The following is a 23030-nucleotide window of genomic DNA, read 5'->3' on the forward strand; positions in this document are numbered from 1 at the left end:
AAGAAGACATAGTATAAAAAGTCTGCGCTTTATCCGATGTTATGTCAGAGTTTTTTTGAGCTATTGAGACATGTATCCTAACCACACTAACTGATGCCATTTTTGCGGCAAAAAAGTATTTTTAACAACAAAGAATAATTTAGAATGAAGCCAACTCAAGTAGTACAAGCTGTTGCTCTGCATAATGATGCACAGCAATCTGCATTCGGTATATCAATGAAATGCTTGGTGTTCCGAGGCTTATTACTTTGAAACAGTGGAGAGTTTTAAATATCTTGGAGCTACAATTACCGCTGATAGTCACAACAATATCACGGACGAGATAAAAGGGAGAATTGAGTCAGCAAATAGACGTATGTATAGCCTCCAAAACATTATTAAATCCAGAGTCTAACACGAACATAAAAAATCAGGATATAAAACACTGATTAGACCTCATTTATGGATGTGAGACGTGGACATTGACAAAAGCAATGAAAATAAAACTTAGATATTTTGAGAGAAAAAACTTCAGAAAGTACCTTTGGGCGCTATCACGATCCGAATACTAACCCATACCGAATGAAAACAAATGCCGAGGTCAAACAAATGTATAAGGTCTCGTGTCTCGTGAACTATGTCGTTAGCGACATAGTTCACGAGATTAAATTCCAACGTCTAAGTTGGAGACTTCCTAATAGATAGACTCCCTAATAACCACCTTACCAAGTTAAATCCCGATAGGGAGAAGGTCCTTAGGATGTCTGCGAATGCGATGGAGAGATAAATTATGATGAGATTTATGAACAATGGGACTACCCACTGACTCAACTATCATGAACGACCGTTCGAGATGGAATGTCGCTTGTGTAGTCAACCAAGACATACCTCGGGTTGTAGTGCTGCGGAATAAAAAAAAAGAAGTACATAAAGTGAAGGTCATACAATTAGTTAGCAAGTTAATAATCCTGGGATTAATATCTCTATAATCTCCTAGAATTAATAACATTGCTTAGTATGTTATGAATCCTGGAAGGACATGATATTTGAAAAAGAAAAAAATGATCTGGCCATAGTTAATATTCAAATATAGCATAAAAATCTTCAGGATTTTAAAATTTGAAAGGTATAATAAAATCAAAGATATTGTAAGATTTGTGAAAAGTCAAAGACATGGAAGAGAAGGACACAAGAGAGATCTGAATGGAAGGAAATAGCCCCGCTGTAAAAGCTCCGACAAAATAGCCCCGACATACTATCCCGCACACAAAACAGCTCCGTCAAAATAGTCTCGACAAAAAAGCCCCCTTCAGAATTCATCATGAAATAATCCCTTAAAAATACATTTTTTCAGAAATACTAATTATCCTCTATTCAGATGTTTATCTTAACTACATTAAATAAAAATGGTCTTTTCAGAGATCTCGAACCATGTGTCTTCTGTTAGGAAAAACCAGGAAAAAAAGAATGTGTGTGTACTTTGTACGCACGTAAGAAGTTATACTTCTAAATATGATTTCAATGAAATAAATATACTTTCGGACAGTTCATTTGTATTTTATTTAAAGATTAAATGAATTTTTGCTTACTACTTTCCACAAATTTTTATTAAAACAATACCAAAAATTAAAAAAAGATTAGAAAACACCAGGATTCGTACCGGGGTCCTCTTGATCTCCAGTCCAACGCTCTACCACTGAGCTATACCCTTTTGTTTATCCGGGCTACAAGATTTCTCAGACATAGTGACAAACAGACGAAGTGAATTATAAAATACTTTAAATATTATTACTTATTATCTTATTCCCGAGGTAGTTAAGTCAAAATACACAAAAATTAAAATAATAGTTACCTATTTATGATATAAATGTTAAAAGTACAATTTTAAGGCACGTATGTGAAAGTTTCGTGTGAAATATTCGCTTCGCTCATTTTGCAATTCACATAAGTGCCTTAAAAATATACTTCTTAACACGTACCTATATCGTATAATATTTTTTCTACAAACGTCTTATATATCAACAATTATAATTTATTCATTCTCAATTACAGGACAATACCTACAAAAACTTTTACTTGAACTTGACTGACATTCCGTTTTTATATTTTTCTTGACATTACAAAAAAACTGCCTATATTCTCAATACGTAAATCAGTATAACATCTACTTTTATTTTTGTATATTCTAAAAAATTTTAATAGTTTTTTTCTACAAACGTGTTAAAAATGCAATAATACAGTTTAAATTAAATTTTAAAAAACCTTTTAAACCACCTTTTTCAAATTGCGCAAGTTGTATTATTAATATTAATGTTAATAAATGAAATATAAATATTTTGACGTTTCACAATTTGACAATTCACTTTTAACTGCAGTGTCTTAAAATTTTTAAAGCACTGGTGCTTTAAGGTAGCATTTTTAATGCTCCTATGGAGTGCTATAAATTGCATTTTTAACACGCTTGTAGAAAAATATATTTAAAAACACTAATATAGTCTTTCCACACCTTTTCTGGACTGATACATACATAAATTAAAACATTTAGTAACTAAATCCATACTGCCTGTGTGCGCATGCGCGAAGATTAATAAAATTTCACCCTCAATGAAATCGCGCCTAAAGAAGTATAACTTTAAAAATTCCTGGTTTTTCCTCGTGATTTACCTACTATGGAATCACTAACACGAGAATATTACTACTCCAGGCTGTGGGTGAAAAAACGTGATATAATTCAGGAATTTTTGAAACCTATCAGGTGTTGTAAAGGACGATGCCAGGAATAATTTCTACTAAAATATAACCAAAAATATTGTGCGCTTTTTTTTATATTGCGATTTGCATTTGTTAAATTTGCAATTTTTAAATATTTTTAATTTTGCAGCTTAGGATATTGATTTTAGAGAAAAACTTTTTAATAGAAAGTTGTAGTAAATTAAAAAACCTACAATTTGAGCTATGGTAAGTTTAATTTCGTTTATTGGTTGTAGTCCAGGAACCGAAGCATTTCACCTCGCAATTTTTACAGAATGGATCGATTTGCTTGAAAATTTGAGAATAAGTAGTGGATAGTCCAAGGATTAAAATCTATATGATGCCGAAAGGCGCTTCTACCATGGGGGCGGTTACCCATCTTAGGGGTGGAAATTTTTTATTATATTTTAACTTCAAAAGTTGATAAAAACATTCATTCTAAGCAAAAAATGTTCTATACATTTTTTGATAAAATTAATACTTTTCGATTTATTCGCTATCGAAAGTGTTAGTTTTATATAGAAAAAATCAATGTTTTTCGACATATCCTCATTTACCATTCACTCAATTTTTGCCGTAGAAAAAATTTTTTCAAACCAAGTTCTTGGGAATTAAATAACCTACAATTTCATATCAAAACATTTTTTCGTATATCTGATGCTAATCTTTCTATTCTGAAGAAAATGGCATTTTTTACCAAACTACAAAAAGTCGTTATTCGCTTTTAACTCCAGTTTTATTTAAACTAATCAGTCTAAGCCATTCAAACTTCTAGAATCTATTAACAATACATAAATAAAGATGAGTGAATATGGCCAATGACTAAAAGCAAAGCTAACTTAGATTATTATGCTTCCAATTGGATTTTTTTTTTCATAAAAATATATTGATTTTTTAACCGTAACCTTTTTAATTTTTATCTTAGAAAGTTTGGTAAACAATAATTTTGTAGGTTTTTACAAGATCTATAAGACTATTAATATTAAATCCTTTTAAAATCCTCAGTCGCAAAAAGTGGTGACTTTGAAAGGGTTGGTAAAGGTGATTTTTGCATGTTTTTAAAAGTTTTAATTGTCAATAGCTCACTCAATTTTTACCGTAGAAAAATTTTTTGCAAACCAAGTTCTTAGGAATTAAATAAACTACAATTTCATATTTAAATATTCTTCCGTAGCTCTGATCATAATCTTTCTATTCTGAAGAAAAGGGAATTTTTTACCAAACTTAAAAAATTCGATATTTGCTTTTGACTCCATTTTTTTTAAAACTAATTATTCTAAACCAGTTAAACTTCTAGAACCTATTAATAATACATAAGTAAAGAAGACAAAATAAGGTCAATGACTAATTTTAACCAGCGTGGTGATTAGGGGTTTGCTTTCAATCACTTTTTCGCTGAAAAATATAGGATCTGACTTTCTTTTCATTATAAGCCACTAAATTTTTGAGCTAAAGACTTTTTTTTTAATTTCTGGAGATAAATATTTTTAAATACTTCAAATTAGTTTAAACAAGTTATCTTCGAAAAATGCATAGTTTTCCCGTCTTTTGACTTTGAAACTACAATATTTAGCATTTGACGAAGAGGAGCTAACATATAATAAAGTATAGCTCGATTACTATTGGTTTTAAAGAAAATTTAAAAATACGGTTTTGTTGGTTTTTTCAAAAGGTACATTTCCGTTAAGCAAAGTTTTTTTGATAACACGAAAACTTTTTGAGTTATTTGCAGAAAACTGATTAAAAACATTAATTTTTTTAATATAAAACTAACACTTTCGATAGCGAATAAATCAAAAACTATTAATTTTATCAAAAAAATGTATAGAACATTTTTTGCTTAAAATGAATACTTTTACCAACTTTTGCGGTCAAAATATAATAAAAAATTTTCACCCCCGACATGGGGTGGCAACCACCCCCATGATAAAAGCGCCTTTCGGCCTCATATAGATTTTGATCGTTGGACTATTCAATACTTATTCTCAAATTTTCAAGCAAATCGATCCATTCTGTAAAAATTGCGAGGTTTTGTCCTATTTTAAGCTTCATTACTTGGACTATTGTTGCAAAACAGCATGCGAAAGGTCCAAAATGGCCGTTTTTTACAATTGCATTATTTATTGTACAAATCATTTTTTATATTTTTTTAAAGCTTTAAAATGGGGATCAGTCAATTCTAAACATAAAAAAAATTGTAAAGCCAGATTAGCGAATTTGTTGCTTAGATATTATAAATTGTTTATCCCAAGAGGTCAAATGTCGAAGGCTATAACTTTTTGAAAAAAATCGTAGAGAGTTGGTGAAACATCCAATCTCCTTCTAAAGAGTTATATTTTCATATTCTGATACAAATAAATGCGTAAAACATTTTTAAACCTCTAATTTTTGGGTTTGAAAATAAGGGGGCAAATTTCGTTATAAACATTTAGAGCTGAAGCGGCCCTGTACATCCTATGAGTTTTTAACTTACAGATTATTGTTGCTGAAGACGAAACGAAGATTAATAAAAAAATAAAAAATTTCTACGACCAACTGAAGCCGAGAAAATTTTTGGGTTTGAAAATAAGGGGGCAAATTTCGTTCTAAACATTTAGAGCTAAAGCGGCCCTGTACATCCTATGAGTTTCTAACTTATAGATTAAAGTTGCTGAAGACGAAACGAAGATTTATAAAAAAATAAAAATTTTCTACAACCAACTGAAGCTGGGATAATTGTTTTTTTTTTTCTTAAATCCTAGTGCCTTTATTTATAACAATTAAGAAATTATTTTACAGTCATTGACTAAAGAAAGACTTATATTATCTTAAAATAAAAATTACTATAAAATATAATTACATTTAATTGGCGCGCGCTCGGAAAATTTTTACGTAACTTGTATTAAATTTTGACAGAAAACAATTTAATAATATTACCATTATAATATACAGTCTGTTTACCACTGTATTTGTTTTTCTTGATAAACTTTTGTATGTGAAATCTCATTTCTGAAGAAATAATATTACAAAAATGATACATATATATGAAATTATATATCAACTATATTTTTAATTTTCTCATTGTTATATAAATATAATAATAATGTTACTTCTTATTATACAATATAAAACTTTTTCTTCTTGTAGTGACTATCCGTTTTGGATGTTGGCGAACATCCAAAACGGATGTATAAGAAGTAACATTATTATTATTATATTATTTATACAGGGTGTCCCGAAAAGATTCTTCATAAATTATACCACACATTCTGGAGTCAAAAATAGTTCGATTGAACCTAACTTACCTTAGTACAAATGTGCTCATAAAAAAAGTTACAGCCCTTTGAAGTTACAAAATAAAAATCGATTTTTTTCAATATATCGAAAACTATTAAAGATTTTTTAATGAAAATGAAAATGTATCATTCTTATTGCAGGATAATCTTAAAACAAAATTATAGTAAAATTTGTCCATCCCATAAAAAATTTATGGGGGTTTTAATCCCTTAAACCCCCCAAACTTTTGTGTACGTTCCAATTAATTCATTATTGTGGTACCATTTGTTAAACATAACATTTTTAAAACTTTTTTGCCTCTTAGTATTTTTTCGATAAGCGAGTTTTTATCGAGATGCGGCTTCTTTTTTAATATATTTACATAAAAATTTTATGGGAGTTTTGTTCCTTTAAACCCCCCAAATGTTTGTGTACGTTCCAATTAAACTATTATTGTGGCACCATTAGTTAAACACAGTGTTTTTAAAACTTTTTTGCCTCTTAGTCTTTTTTTGATAAGTCACCTTTTATCGGGACGTGGCTTCTTTTTCAAAATATACCTAAAAATGTAAATTATAAATACATTTTCAGATTATTAACAGGTCTCTATAATCGTACTTAACCATATACAAATATGTGGTGGATTCGATAAATATTCAAAATATCTCGATAAACACTGGCGTATCGAAAAAGTCCTAAAAGGCAAAAATGTTTTAAAAACAGTGTGTTTAACTAATAGTGCCACAATAATAATTATATTGGAACGTACACAATAGTTTGGGGGGTTTAAGGGAACAAAACCCCCATAAAATATTTATGAGGTACACAAATTTCACTTTAATTTTTATTTTAGATGCTGCTGACATAAGAATGCCACATGTCCATTTTCAATGAAAAATCTCTAAGAGTTTTCGCATATGAAAAAAAAATGATTTTCATTTTGTAACTTCAAAGGGCTGTAACTTTTTTTTGTGCACTATTGTATAAGGTAAGTGGGGTTTAATCAACCTATTTTTGACTCCAGAATCTGTGGTAAAATTTATGGCCAATCTTTTCGGGACACCTTGTATAACAATGAAAAAATTAAAAATATAGTTATATATTTCATATATTATTATATGTATCATTTTTGTAATATTATTTCTTCAGAAATGAGATTTCACATATAAAAGATTATCAAGAAAAACAAATACAGTGGTAAACAGACTGTATATTATAATGGTAATATTATTAAATTGTTTTCTGTCAAAATTTAATACAAGTTACGTAAAAATTTTCCGAGCGCGCGGATTTGAAGCGAGCCGGGCGATTTGCAAAATTCGACCGCTCGCAAAGGCACCGATTTTAAAAATAATTTTTAATAATTAAATGTAATTATATTTTATAATAATTTTTATTTTAAGATAATATAAGTCTTTCTTTAGTCAATGACTGTAAAATAATTTCTTAATTGTTATAAATAAAGGCAATACGATTTAAGAAAAAAAAAACAATTATCTCAGCTTCAGTTGGTTGTAGAAAATTTTTATTTTTTTATAAATCTTCGTTTCGTCTTCAGCAACTTTAATCTGTAAGTTAGAAACTCATAGGATGTACAGGGCCGCTTCAGCTCTAAATGTTTAGAACGAAATTTGCCCCCTTATTTTCAAACCCAAAAATTAGAGGTTTAAAAATGTTTTACGCATTTATTTACATCAAAATATGAAAAAATAACTCTTTAGAAGGAGACTGGAGGTTTCACCAACTCTCTACGATTTTTTTTCAAAAAGTTATAGCAAATTGTAGGTTTTTTAATTTACTACAACTTTCTATTAAAAAGTTTTTCTCTAAAATGAATATCCTAAGCTGCAAAAATAAAAATCTTTAAAAATTGCAAATTTAACAAATGAAAATCGCAATATAAAAAAAGGCGCACAATATTTTTGGTTACATTTTAGTAGAAATTATTCCTGGCATCGTCCTTTACAACACCTGATAGGTTTCAAAAATTCCTGAATTATATCTTGAAATCGACCTCTTTTTCACCCACAGCCTGGGGTATACTGTTACCACTGCGTGTGGCAGATATTCTTAAGTTAAAGTTGATTTCATGTAATCGAATGAACTATCTTTCAATAAAGTCGTCCCAGGAACGCAAATCATAAATATTGGCAATATCATTTTACAGTCTTCTACTTTAAAATATATAATATATGTCTAAATTGCCGATAGGAATGAGTCAGATTAAATTAAATTATTAGAAGAATTTTTTTACTAAGCAACAACATTTTTGTTTAATTTATTAATATTCTGTATTTTGACAACGACGCGACGTCCGAAGTGGAAGTCGAAACGTTAATAAAATCATTTTTTTAAGTTAAATTGTGGCTTATTTCCCAATTAGAATAGTGATTTAAAATAAATGGTACTCCGTTAAAAGATAAAACTTTTTATTGGGGGTGTTTTCGCCGGGGCTGTTTTAGCCGGGGCTGTCTTGACCGGGGCTATTTTGTGTGCGATCTATTTTATCGGGGCTATTTTGTTTACGGGCTATTTGGTCGAGGCTATTTTGTTTCCGGGCTATTTTGACGGGGCTGTTTTGACCGGGCCATTTTGACGGGAAATGAGCCAGACAGGCAAAGACCCATCCAGGGTTATGATGCCAAAAGAAGAAGAAGAAGAATAAAATCAAAGAAATTTTGTATTCTATCTTTTTGTATGAGTGATTAATATTCATCATTCTTCTCTTCTTCTTTTATTTAGACATATTGTCTTCTCTCCAGCGTTGACTCTTATTCAGAGTATTATACAGAATATTATGTAATATTGCATAAAATCAACTAACTTCACTGGTTTTACAAGAGGGATCAGGTAGTTCACTTTTTAATTAACAGGATTACAAGAAAATTAGTTTTTTCATCCAGAATGATTTCTATTGCGTGTGCAAGGACTCGGTTAGTTGGCTCCCGTAGCGAGTAAATGAGATCATTAAAACCAGAAAAAATGTTGTGAACAATCACAACTTGGAAATTTTTAACAATTCGTTAAGGTTGGGCAAATTTTCGTGATACTGTTATTAACTATACGCGAACAAAAAAGATAATTTCGGGTATGTTTGTTCAGACTGCCTGGCTGATATGTAATTACTATTTTTAATTTCAAAAATTATTTTAGTAAAGCAGAGTTTCAAGGCTGACCAGAAAAAATGTATTAAGGTAACGAGATTATTAACATTGAATGGACCATATGTTAACATGGTGGGTTTCAATTAATACTAATAGTTAAAAAATAAAGTTGAAATATATTTTGAAAAACTAATGTTAAAGTATCCATAACATTTAGTATATTAATTATATGCAATAAATTCTAATAAGTAGAATTAAAATTATTTTTTTTGTTAAAATTAAAAATTAGGACCGGAACATAAAAGCCGATAATGATAATGGAAAGATGGAGAGAACATTTATAGGTCTGGATCCCGCATAAGAAAAAAAGTTGATTAATTGCAAGCTGAAAATTTGTTAATAGCTTAACGGTGTCTAGTCGGACAAACTTTGATATATGGGAACAGGGGAAGTTTTAATGGTGGAACAGGTTAAAAATTTGGAACGTGAGACTACGAAAACGTCAGATGTATTCTGTCGGACAAAACTTCCAATTGATTTGTTGCCCTTTCATTAAACTCTCATGCAAAAATCAGACTGGTGTTTATCACCAATTGGGTATTCTAATGAGTGGAACACGAAGAACGTGTCAAATGACAGGAATCATCTTGGTTAGTAATAGCAGTCTGATTTTTGCATGAGAGTTTAATGAGAGGGCAACAAATCAATTGGAAGTTCTGTCCGACAAAATACATCTGACGTTTTCGTAGTCTGTCGTTCCAAATTTTTAACCTGTTCCACAATTAAAACTTCCCTGTTCCTGTGTTCCCGTACATCAAAGTTTGTCCGACTAGACACCCTTAAGCTATTAACAAATTTTCAGCTTGCTATTAATCAACATTTTTTTGGTACGCGGGATCCAGACCTATTAGAAAAACTGTAGGAAAACAAATGCAAACGAAGACAACTCAATTGGAGTATCAGATAAAAACACGAAGGAAACAGAAGCTATAAATACTCGTACAGGAAGAAGAGTTAGAGAAAGCAATAGGAAAGATAAAGAATGGAAAAACTCATGGAAGGGATGATATGTTGAAATATATAGTAGACGAGCGGCACACCCCTAGCTAGAGAAATCTAAAAAGCGACCATGATAGGTGAATGGCAAATTTTGGTCATTATTTATGTTTTCGAGGTCGTTGAATCCGAATATGAAGTTTATTTTTATCTAGAATTGGTGGAACATGTTTAAAAATCAAATTTTAAGCAAAAATGCGAAAAATCAATTTTGATGATTTATCAACTTTAACTCGATGTATCTTTGGTCACTGTAATATTTCCTTTTAAAAATTTTACTGTATCATCTTTGAAGTATTTAGATAACAATAAGAATTTTATAAAATGTTTATCAAAATGAAAAGAGGAGTTGGTAATTTTTAAACATTTTGTCGTCGGATTTCGTTAGTTTTATGTTTACTTAAAAAAGTTGAGTGACAAACTTTTCTGTTTATAATTTTAACTAACATACACACATGTCCAAAAGTTTGGAATACGTACAAATAATATATCTACGCCTATGGTGGTTTCAGAACTGTTGTTGATATTCATTTTAGAGTATTTTTACATGAAAATGATAAAAACTTTGAATCGTTTTTGTATCATTTTGCCCATTTTGGTCACATTCAACTGATTAGCGTATTTACACATTATTTCAGTCTGTGTTTAAATTTGAATTGAGCCGTTTAAAAATTCTTAAAAACGTGATATCTCACTTTGACAGATATAGAGTAATTGCTTTGTTACAACAGGGCTTTAGCCAAAGTGATATCGCGAATATTGTTGATGTTACTCAGAGTGCTGTATCTAAAATTAAAAAAAAAATTCAAGAGACAAATGACGTCAAGGATCGTCCCAGAAGTGGTAGAAGTCGATGTACAACAGCAGCACAAGATCGGCAGATAACATTGATAGCTCGAAGAAATCGTCTGGAATCCACAAGTGGTATATCCATTTCACGGCAAACAATACCACGCCGACTAAATGCGGTAAATTTGTATCGTAAAAGGCCCTTACATATTCCTAAACTAACCTACCAACACAAAATAGTAAGGTTGCAATGGGCTACAGAAATGGTGCAAAATGGTCCTAACTGAAGTAACATGATGTTCTCTGATGAGTCAAAAATTAGCTTAGTATCTGATTCGCGAAGAACGCTGGTTTGGAGGGCCCCAGGACGACAAGCCCGACTAGAAACAGCCCAACCACGTGTCCCGTTTGAAGGTGGCAGTATTATGGTTTGGGGTGGTATTATGAGTGGTACGCGGACGCCACTGCTGGTTCTGGAGAGAAGTGTCACTGGTGCTGTGTACATCGAGGAAGTTTTACATCCTGTCGTTCGTATATTCCGAGGGACAGTAGGTGATGAATTTGTGTTTATGCATGACAACGCACCTCCTCATCGAAAAGCAGCAGTACAAAATTTTCTGGAAGAAGAAGGAATATCTACATTACAGTGGACCTCGAATTCCCCCGATATGAACGTAATTGAACATGTTTGGGACATTGTCAAGACACGCATTAAAAAGCGAAACAATCCCCCAATTACACTACGCGAACTAAAAGATGCTGCTCGTGAAGGATGGGAGAGAATTCCACAAGCCCAGCTCGACCAGTTAATCGGCAGCATGCCAAATCGCCTACAGGCATGCATACAGGCCAATGGAGGAAATACTAATTATTAGTTTTATTAAAAATTATTTTTTTCTTTACTAATTTATTTTTAAATGTAAGTTGTACTTTCTAAGTTGTTTACTCCAAGAGAATAAATAATTTTTTTGCATATCGTTTATCTGGTTTTGAGATTTATTTAGTATTGTTAAGAATTGAAACAAAATGATGTTTAACTATTCAGAAAAGTTTATATATAAAAATCAATAAAAATACGAAATATTCCAATATTCCAAACTTTTGGACATATGTGTAGTATTAAAGCATAGGTTATGAAGAAATTTTCTGGAAAATTTCAAGTCAAAATATGCAATAAGAAAAAAGTTATGACTTTACAGACTAGCGGCACACCCCAAAAAGCGCTTCTTTCTCGAGATACTGACCACGGTGTGTTGAATGGCTAATTCTGATCATACTTTATGTTTTTGATGGTGATGAAAACGAAAATGAGGTTTATTTTTAATTTAAGTGGGCAGCATTGTCAAAATCGCAATTTTACCTTAAAAATAAAAAAAATTAAATCACCTTTTTTGCTTTTAACTGCTAAATATTTGCTAAATTTGAAGTAAAACGCGCCACCAAACAGCAACTTTGATACAGTTTGCATTTTGAAGCTTCTTTGTGGCGGGTTTTACTTCAAATTTAGCAAATGTTATGGAAACATCTTTTGAAAATAAAACTAGAATTCTTGCGCCACGTAATATTCATATCAGATCTTTTGTAGCTGAAATATTGTGTGTGTCACATACTTTTACGGCGTTTAGCGGTTTTTTTAACGTTTTATCAGGAGTTTTCCAAAGTTTTTTATAAATTAAATGTATGAACTTAAATATATTGTGTCTTAATTACACGTTAAGCGTTGTAAATGGTCGCATATGTCACATTATCGCCCAAATGTTCTAGTGGGTTACAACAAGAAACTTGCAATAGGGCATAGGGCAGCGGGTATAGGGCATAGGGCATCCTTTTACCATTTGCGACCAAATTTTCCATAATTATTTTCACCGCGCCCCCCCCCTCGTACAATAACAATATATATTATATGCAATAACAATGTACCTTAAGCATTTTGACAAAAAATTCAACACCCATTCGGAACAGATTGTCTCTTTTCGCGGGAAGTTCCGAGTTATTTTGAACATTCTCGATCGTCTGCCTGCATCTCCATCTTCTCAGTTCTGACTCTAACCAACCAGTCTTTGTCTTAGTCAAGTCAGTTCAGTCAGTCCTTCTGTAACTGTTAAATTTATTGTGGATGTGTACATATTATGTTCTAGTTACACCCTGTTTCGGTCAACTTTTCTCTGCAGAACAAGCCCAAGGAAGTCACTAATTTACATTAAATTTGTTGATAATTAGTATTAATTAGTATTAATATAGTATTAATTAGCATTAATTAGTATTAATTAGTGTTAATTAGTATTAATTAGTATTAATTAGTATTAATTAGTATTAATTAGTATTAATTAGTATTAATTAGTATTAATTAGTATTAATTAGTATTAATTAGTATTAATTAGTATTAATTAGTATTACTTTAGTATTCAATGCTCTTTAATTATAGCTCTTTGTCAGTGTTCATGGGTATTTTATTTTGTCAGAATTTTGTTTTGCTTTGCTTTTAGTAAATTAGTCAATGTTACCCCATTACTAAAAGCGCGCCGCTTACTAAAATTGCCCTATGCCAAATATCACTGGCATAGGGCAATCCGATTTCATATTCCAGCCATCCCAATACTTTTTATTCAATAATATACTTTGTGTGCATAGAATGTACTTCTTCTTTTTAACGTGCCCTATCAAGTCCCCTTGACTTTGTCGATTAACATGGCGAAACTGTCTCTGTATCGACCTATTCTAAATAGGTGTTCTGCTTTCTTTATTCCTGTCCACTCCCGGATATTCTTCAACCAAGAGGCCTGCTCTCTACCAATTCCTCTGCTTCGTTAGATTTTACCCATCATAATAAGTTGAAGTTTATTATACCTGTCTCCCCTTACTACGTGTCCAAAATAGGCCATCTTTCTATATTTGATGTTATCAAGCAGTTCGCGGGCAGCATTTGTTCTCTTAAGGACTGCCACATTTGTCAGCATAGCCGTCCATGGTATTTTCAGTGTATGTCTGTGCAGCCACATTTCAACGGCTTCCAAACGATTAATGGTGGATATTTTTAATGTCCATGCTTCGACACCATGCAAGAGGACTGACCAAATGTAACATTTAATCATGCGCTTTCGAAGTTGAAGTTGCAAGTTATCATTACAGAAGAATGACCTCATTTTTAAAAATGTCGTGCGGGCAAATCTCGATTCTACATTTTATCTCTTTATCTTTATCTAGTTGTTCAGTAATATGGCAACCAAGATATTTAAAACTGGGTACTCTTTGAATTATATGACCATCAACATATAACCCTGAATCTCGATGGGCCAAACAGCTAAACACCATGTATTTTGTTCTTCAACAGTTTATGTTTTAGACCAAACTCTCTTTCCACCCCACTGTGACAATGGCATTTATAAGGTGTTGTAATCCATTCATATCATCCATCACTTAAAATAACTTTATCGTCTGCATATCTGATTGTATTTATCGAATGTACACTACATTTTTTTTCTATTCGGAATAGAGTGGCAAATGAACTGAGATTGCCCGATCAAAATGGATGGTTGACATATCGATTGGTTGATCTTTTCCTAAACTTAAAGATGGGATTTGGCCCATTTTTCAATTAAGTCAGGTTGACAAAATCGAAAACTTCGCGTATTAGTATAGTATAGTTGATCCAAAAGATGGCATAACCCAGACATCCAAAGTGAAAGTTATCCTTCAACACCAAATTGTTCTATATGGTCCACACAATGTCCAGAAAAAAGTCATACCATTTTGAGCGTCGGGTTTGGGGGGGAGAGGGGGGAGAAATAGGTAAATTCGTAGTTTTTTAAGTTTTTCGCCAATATTTCTAAAACTATGCCGTTTAGCATGAACAACCCTCTATACAAAATTGTTCTACATTAAATTTGAAATAAAAAAGGCCCTATGCATAATCTTTCTAAAATGAATGGTTCCAAAGTTACGGAGGTAGTATAGTATAACTGGTCCAAAAAAGGGCCTAACCCAAACATCCAAAGTAAAAGTTTTCCTCCAACACCAAAATGTTCTATATGGTCCACATATTGTTCAGTAAAAAGTTACACCATTTTGAGCGTCCGGTTTGGGAGGGAGATGGGAGAGAAGCCGGTAAATTAGTAGTTTTTTTTTACGTTTTTCGTCAATATTTCTAAAACTATGCTTTAGCGTAAACAATGTTATATACAAAAATGTTCTACATGAAATTTAAAACAAAAATGATCTATACATAATTGTTATAAAATCAACGGTTCCAGAGTTACGGAGGGTGAAAAGTCGAGGTTGTCGATACTTTTTATATTTTTTGGGCAATATTTATGATATAACTATAACAAAAACCCAGACATCCAAAGTGAAAGTTATCCTCCAACACCAAATTGTTCTATATGGTCCTCATAATGTTCAGAAAAAAGTCACACCATTTTGAGCGTCGGGTTTGGGGGGGAGAGGGGGAAGAAATCGGTAAATATAAAAAGTATCGAAAACCTCCACTTTTCACCCTCCGTAACTCTGGAACCGTTGATTTTATAACAATTATGTATAGAACCTTTTTTGTTTTAAATTTTATGTTAAACATTTTTCTATAGAACATTCCTTACGCTAAAGCATAGTTTTAGAAATATTGACGAAAAACGTAAAAAAACTACTAATTTACCGACTTCTCCCCCATCTCCCCCCCAAACCGGACGCTCAAAATGGTGTAACTTTTTACTGAACAATATGTGGACCATATAGAACAATTTGGTGTTGAAGGAAAACTTTTACTTTGGATGTCTGGGTTAGGCCTTTTTTTGGACCAATTATACTATACTACCTCCGTAACTTTGGAACCGTTCATTTTAGAAGGGTTATGCATAGGGCCTTTTTTATTTCAAATTTAATGTAGAACAATTTTGTGTAGAGGATTGTTCATGCTAAACCGCTTAGTTTTAGAAATATTGACGAAAAACATAAAAAACTACGAATTTGCAGAATTCTCCCCCCCCCCCTCCCCCCCAAACCCGACGCTCAAAATGGTGTGACTTTTTTCTGAACATTATGTGGACCATATAGAACAATTTGGTGTTGGAGGATAATTTTCACTTTGGATGTCTGGGTTTGGGTCTAACTATACCATACTAGTATATATAGTGTCGCGTGTAGGGGGGTGTGCGCCACTAGCGAGAACTACCGTTTTCTGGAATATTGCTAAACATTACCGTCATTTCTATCTATAGGCTTTGAACAATGAAACGTCAACTGCTAAAAAATAATATCCTACACTCTTGTTAGGGTTCGAAATAAATTAAAATAACTAGATAATTCAAGGCCAATGAAAAATTGCTTACGTTACATGTTAATTAAAAACTATTCTACATAATCACAAATAGTTCGCTCGGCAGGTTCCAGATACAATTAAATCTCAACATAGAATTACATATTGTTAAACCTTTTTATAAGGTATTTTGTATATATTGAACAATGTAAATACATAATAATAAAAAATAACAGCACGATTTTCATAAAGGTCACAAATGAAAAAAATCAAATATGTACAACCTTTCGCGTGTATTTGCAATTTTTTGCAAACAGTCATTGTTAAACTCTCCCAGATATCCTTCTAGTACAAGCGGATATAGTAACGTATGTTTTAAAAGATTTGGCACAAAAATCATTGGCTATAATTTTAGCAAAACAAAATAATATCAACTAAAAGGGGTAGTTCCCTGGGTTGGCTGTATACCTTATAGTTAAACAAACTGGAACATGAAGTAAAACCACTTCTATGTAAAAGGTATATTTACTAAAATTTTTAAAAATCCCAATGGATTGAATAAAATGTGTTCATCAGAACGTTTTCGAACCTATTGGTCCATCATCAGTGAATTTGAAATACTTGCAAAATAGTCCCAGAACCAAACAATGGTTGTGATTATAAATCAATCTACATTGTGTTATAATAATATTGTAAAGGCTAAACGCCGATTTTCAAAGATATAACCTCTGGGAACATGGTGATGCTCTACCCGAGGACCCAATCAACCATTTTAGGTCAACGATGACTACCTCATCGTTGCCTGTGAGATTTTTTGATGATTTGCCTGGGCCTAGTCGTGATGCGACTGATAATTTTGAGCCCGACGCAATATTTCGCTGGGAAATATTTAATATTTTTATATAATAAGCAATTTAACCAGAAGATTTAATGCGGAAAATAAAATTCATTCACTATTTAACATTTTATGGATATTCCGAGATAAAGATGACCACAATATTAAGAAGAAAATTGATATACGATATACGTATTGCGATAGTTTTATAAAGAAGACATCAGTGAAGAAATGAGAGATGAAATTTTTCATTTGAGAGCGTTATACAAGGATAATATTGATGAATCTCAACTTTCTCCAATAGATTTGCTTAATAAAATTAAACATCTCAAATTTTAATCGTTATTGTGTTAAGAACATTTTGCACATTACGGTAACAGTCGCAGAAGCAGAAAGATCCTTTAGTTTTCTTTTTCGCATAAAAAATGCTGAGGTAATGAATGAAACAGGATCGGTTAGCTTCCTTTCAACTTTCTGAATTGAAAATGATTTGGTAAAATCATGCGATTTTTGGCAAATCAGAAAACTCGAAAAGCACCTGTATTATAAATATTTTCACTCTTATAAATTGAATAAAATTTTGTATAATTAAAATTTAATAAAATGTATATGTATTTGAAATGTTTCTTATTATTTATTATTTTATTTCTATAAAAATTAAACAATTTTTTCGCTCTTCACTTTTTGCCGGGGGCCGCCCTTCCTTTTTACCGGGGCCCGCTCATCCCTCTCGGCGGCCCTGCTGGGCACGAATTTAAATAGCCAATGGAATCACTCAACATAAATTAAACAGCGAATAATAAAAGCGAAAGCAGCTTACGTTAGAATGAGACCCATTTTCAACAGTCGAGACATATCATTAAAAACAAAATACCGTTTGTTGAAATGCTACATATTCACAGTTCTGCTCTACGGAATGGAAGCGTGGACACTAACTGTTGCATCTATGAATCGGCCCGAAGCTTTCGAAACGTGGTGTTATCGGCGCATCTTACGTATATCCTGGGTTGACCGAATTACTAATGTGGAAGTCCTGCGTAGAATGGGGAAATAGTGTGAAATTCTTATAACCATCAAAACAAAAAAATTAGAATATCTAGGACATGTAATGAGAAATCAAGAACGTTACGGCCTTCTCCAACTGGTTCTCCAAGGGAAGGTAAATGGTAAAAGAGGATCGGGAAGAAGACTAATTTCCTGGCTTCAAAATAGTGTGAAATTCTCATAACCATCAAAACAAAAAAAATTAGAATATCTAGGACATGTAATGAGAAATCAAGAACGTTACGGCCTTCTCCAACTGATTCTCCAAGGGAAGGTAAATGGTAAAAGAGGATCGGGAAGAAGACGCATTTCCTGGCTTCAAAATTTACGAAAGTGGTATAACACGACTACCACTGAACTGTTCAGCGCTGCGGTAAACAAAGTCAAGACAGCCATGATGATCGCCAACATCCGGAACGGTTAGGCACTTTAAGAAGAAGATCTTAGTTAAGCATAAGTCATAATTTATGATAACTAGCTAGTGTTTAAATAAATTTCTTCATTAACAAAAAAATTCGATAAATATTTTGTGCCACAACTTTCAGGACATACTTTATAAATATGTCGCACATCCCGTTCAAAAGTGTATTAACTCAAAAAATTCATTCTCGTGTTTATCTCACCAACAAAATGCATTATGCATCATATTTTTCCTCAGAAAACTGTGGTATTGCAACCTTAAACATATTTCAGTAGATGGAGCGAAGGGATATATGTTTGTAACGATTAAAAATTTAAAGATCATGTTCCAGTAAAAACATATTATTGGAACTTGAAGATGACAATAAAGTGCAATAGTATCTGGTGAAAATAGTATATTGTACAACAAGAGAGAAAAAAGACATATTTCTCACGAGCGCAGAAGTTTGTTGGCACGAGCCGAGGTACGAGGCGAGTGCCGCAAATCAAGCGAGAGAGAAATATGTCGTTTTCTCACGTGTTGTACACTGTACTTTTTCTATGGATGCGTTTTTGTCAAGAGTTTAATCTTCAAAATTAAATAATTTAGGTGCTTTTAGGTGTATTATATGCCTAAATTGAAATAAAATACTTATTATACACATATGTAGGTATTTAATATTCTTAATATTTATATACTTTTATTTATTTAAAATTATAGTTACCAGTTATATTTGAACAGTTTTGAAAGGTAATTCCTCGTTTTGATTTGACACATGTAACGGGTAGTTCTTTCAGGACGACAGACTCAGTAAAACACAGGTTGAAAACAAAGCAAATTTATTAACTCTAAATTATAACAATATAACGCAAAATAATAATTTGATATTTTATCCCGTTCCAGCGAAGTCTTCCTCCGGATGGGCGTCTGTAACAGAAGAACCAAAATTAACAGAGGTATTCAAATATATTATATCTATCGGGGCTCGCTCAATACGCTTGCCTCCGTTGAATTACGAGTCGCACATTACCTCACTTCGGTACACCGTGCGTCTCGTCTCGAGTTGGCCTGCCTGAGTTTACGAATCACCTCACGAACGGTGCACGTCGCGATTCAGGTTGGCCGGCCTCGCTCACTTCGCTTGGCTGGTTATGGAGCCCAGAACGGTCGTTCAGGACTGCCGGATCGTCGCTTACGATGCTCTTAAATATCTCTCTGGCGGCGTTGGTTCGGAGAGGTGGAACTTAGTGGGGGCACCTGCGCGATTTGAGAGAATCGCACGGTTCCGAGTGTCGATGTTTGGACGGAGCGTCAGCCTATCATTACACCCCCTCTTCTTCGAAAAAAAAAAAAAAAGAAGTAACATACCTTTTTTTTTTTGGCGTCTATAGTCGTTTGATTCCATCTATCCCTCGTGGTATCTTTATTACAATTTTTCTCCCGTTATTGCATGAAATTCTGTATCTTTTGGTCCCTCCTTCAATTAGTCGCTTTGGGACGACTTCCAATAGGTCAGAGTATTCTGCGGTTTGAGGTTCTCCTGGAGTGGATGCGGCTTGGGCTTCGAGCCCCGTTGGTGTATCTGGGGCCGCCGGGGATTCGAGGACACTCTGCTTCCTTGGCGGGGATGGCGGCGTTCCAAATAGTTCGTGGAATCTCTTTAACATCCGTTCCGCGTCTTTCCCTGGTGTCACGGGCAGACCGGGTCTCTCTGGCGTTCCTAGGGGGGTCATCTGTTCAGGAATTTCTAGAATATCTTCCATGGTGGATGTGGACGAACTAAATTCTGAATGCTAATATTGCTGCTTATATAGTGATTTCCTTTGGTGGGGATGGGATTTCTGTCGAGACGTCTTCCCCCACCCATGGCTTTAAATCTTTCACATGCGCCGTTATCTGCTTACGGCTGTTGCTGTCGGCAAATTTCAGTTTTACGATTACTGGCGATATCACGGATGTTACTGTGTATGGTCCTGAGTACTTTGGCGCTAACTTGCTGGTGAACGCTGCGCTAGCCGATGATAGATAGTGTTCCTTTTTCATGACACGGTCTCCTGGATGTGGCCGCCAGTTTCTTCGCCTTAAATCGTAATGTTTCTTTTGGTCCTCGAAAGCGTGTTCCATGTGTACTTTTGCCAATTCCCTCAACGCTTCTAACTTGCTTAAGTTTTCTGCGTACCCCTGTATACCCTGGTCATTTGTCACATCTGTTGTATCTAATTCTCTTCCAAAATTGAGAAGCGCTGGTGAAAATCCTGTCGAATCATGTTTTGACGAATTTATGGCATAGCAGAATTCTGGTATGAATTTGTCCCAGTCTTTATGGTTATCCTCCACGTAAGTAGCTATCATTGTTTTCAGTACCTTGTTTGTTCGTTCTACTGGATTGCATTGAGGCGAGTATGGTGGTGTCAGAATGTGATCTATATTGTATGACTTCATGAATGCCCTAAAGCTGCTACTTGTGAACTGCGCGCCGTTGTCCGAGATGATTTTCTTTGGGATTCCGAATTGCATAATTACTTTTGATCGTAGAAAGTCGATGAGGGAGTTCGTAGAAGCTGCTTTTATTGGTTGGGCGACGACCCATTTAGTGAACCGGTCTTGCACGACTATCAGGAAAGCGTTTCCCTTTGTAGATCTTGGGAATGGTCCCACTAAATCGATTGAGACAGTATGCCAAGGCTTTTCTACAGCTGACGGTTGCATTTTCCCGGCTGGTTGCATTTGAGACGGTTTATATTGAAGGCACTTCGTACAGGTTCTAACGTAGTCTGCAATTTGTTTGAACATCTTAGGCCAGTAGTACTTCTGCGCTATCCGGCAAATTGTTTTTGCAATTCCTAAATGGCCTGCTGTGGTTGAGTCGTGATTTTCTTTCAAAATCTCTTTCCTTTTATAACTTGGTACGCATAATTTCCATGGGATGTTAAATTCTGGGTCGGCTAAATTGCGGCTGCTCCAAATGTGTTTATATAGTTTCTCGTTTGATATCTGTAAATCCGGGAAATTACCTGGGTTTTGGAGCACATTCCTATATAAATTATCGTACCAATCGCATGATTCTAGTTCCGATGCTAACAACTCCAGCTCTGGTTCCTCATTAAGGGTTTCTTGTGGTTGCCGTGATAAAGCATCTGCTACCTTGTTCAGAACTCCCTTTCTATATATGACTTCGAAATCGTACTGCTGCAGTTCTAAACTCCATCTGGCTAATCGACCTGACGGGTTTTTGAGATTCTTCAGCCATTTGAGAGATTGGTGATCCGATATAACCTTGAAGTTGTACCCTTCTATGTATGGCTTCATTTGCTTTATCCCGTACACTATGGATAGACATTCTTTTTCCGTTGTGGAATATTTTGTCTCGGCTGGTGTGAGGGTTCGACTAGCGTATGCGATTACCTTATCTTGGCCGTCGTATTTTTGTGTTAGCGCAACTCCAAGTCCGCAGTTTGATGCATCTGTTTGTAGGTAGAATGTTTTTGAGAAATCGGGACACGCTAATACTGGAGCCGTCGTAAGTTTCGCTTTGAGTTCCTTAAACGCGTTTTCCTGCTTATCCGTCCATTTCCATCTTATCTTCTTCTTTAGAAGCATGTTTAGTGGTCCTGCTATTGTCGAATAATTCTCTATGAATCGCCGATACCATGAGGTTATTCCTAAAAAGCGACGGAGCTGACGTGCATTTCTCGGTGGTGCAAGTTCGGTTATAGCGCTGGTCTTCTCCGGGTCAGTTTTTATTCCTTCTGCTCCCACAACGTGTCCTAAATATTTGAGTTCTGGCTGGCAGAATGTACATTTTTCGAAGTTAAGTTGTAACCTGGCTTCTTTTAGTCTTCGGAAGACCTCTTGTAGGTGATATAAATGCTCTTGGAATGTCTTCGATATTACCACGATATCATCCAAGTATGCGAACGCGAATTCTACATCGGGCGGTATTACTTTGTCTAGCAGTCGTTGGAAAGTTGCTCCGGCGGAGTGCAGTCCGAACGGGGTAGTTCTGAATTGGAAATGACCTTTTCCGGGTACGCTAAATGCTGTCACTGGGCGGCTTGTTTCTTCCAGGGGTATTTGAAAATATCCCTGCTTCAAATCGAGAGTTGAGATGAAATTTGCTTCCTTAAGTCTATCCAAAATTTCTGATATCCGCGGTAACGGATACGCGTCCTTTTCTGATAGTTCGTTGACTTTTCTAAAGTCAATGCAAAATCTGTACGAGTTATCTTTTTTTTTAACTAGTACAATCGGTGAACTCCAACCACTTGCAGAGGGTTCGATAGTTCCTTCTTTCAACATTTTATCCACCTCTTGGTTGATGATCTGCAACATTGCGGGATTTTGCCGCCTATACGGCTGTTTGACGGGATCGCACCTTTTCTTCAATTTTATTTCGTGCTTTATTAAGTTGGTGGGACCTGTTAACTTCTCGAATTCCCTAAGCTCTCTTCTTAGGAACCTTTCTATCTCTGTATTTTGGGTGGAGTCTTTTAAAATGTTACATGTTTCCTCTTGATGTTGTTCGTACTGTTTGGATGTATCCCTATCGAACTTAAGTTCGATCGAATG

The sequence above is a fragment of the Diabrotica virgifera genome, chromosome 5, assembly GCF_917563875.1.
Source record: "Diabrotica virgifera virgifera chromosome 5, PGI_DIABVI_V3a".
In the NCBI taxonomy this organism is placed as follows: domain Eukaryota; kingdom Metazoa; phylum Arthropoda; class Insecta; order Coleoptera; family Chrysomelidae; genus Diabrotica; species Diabrotica virgifera.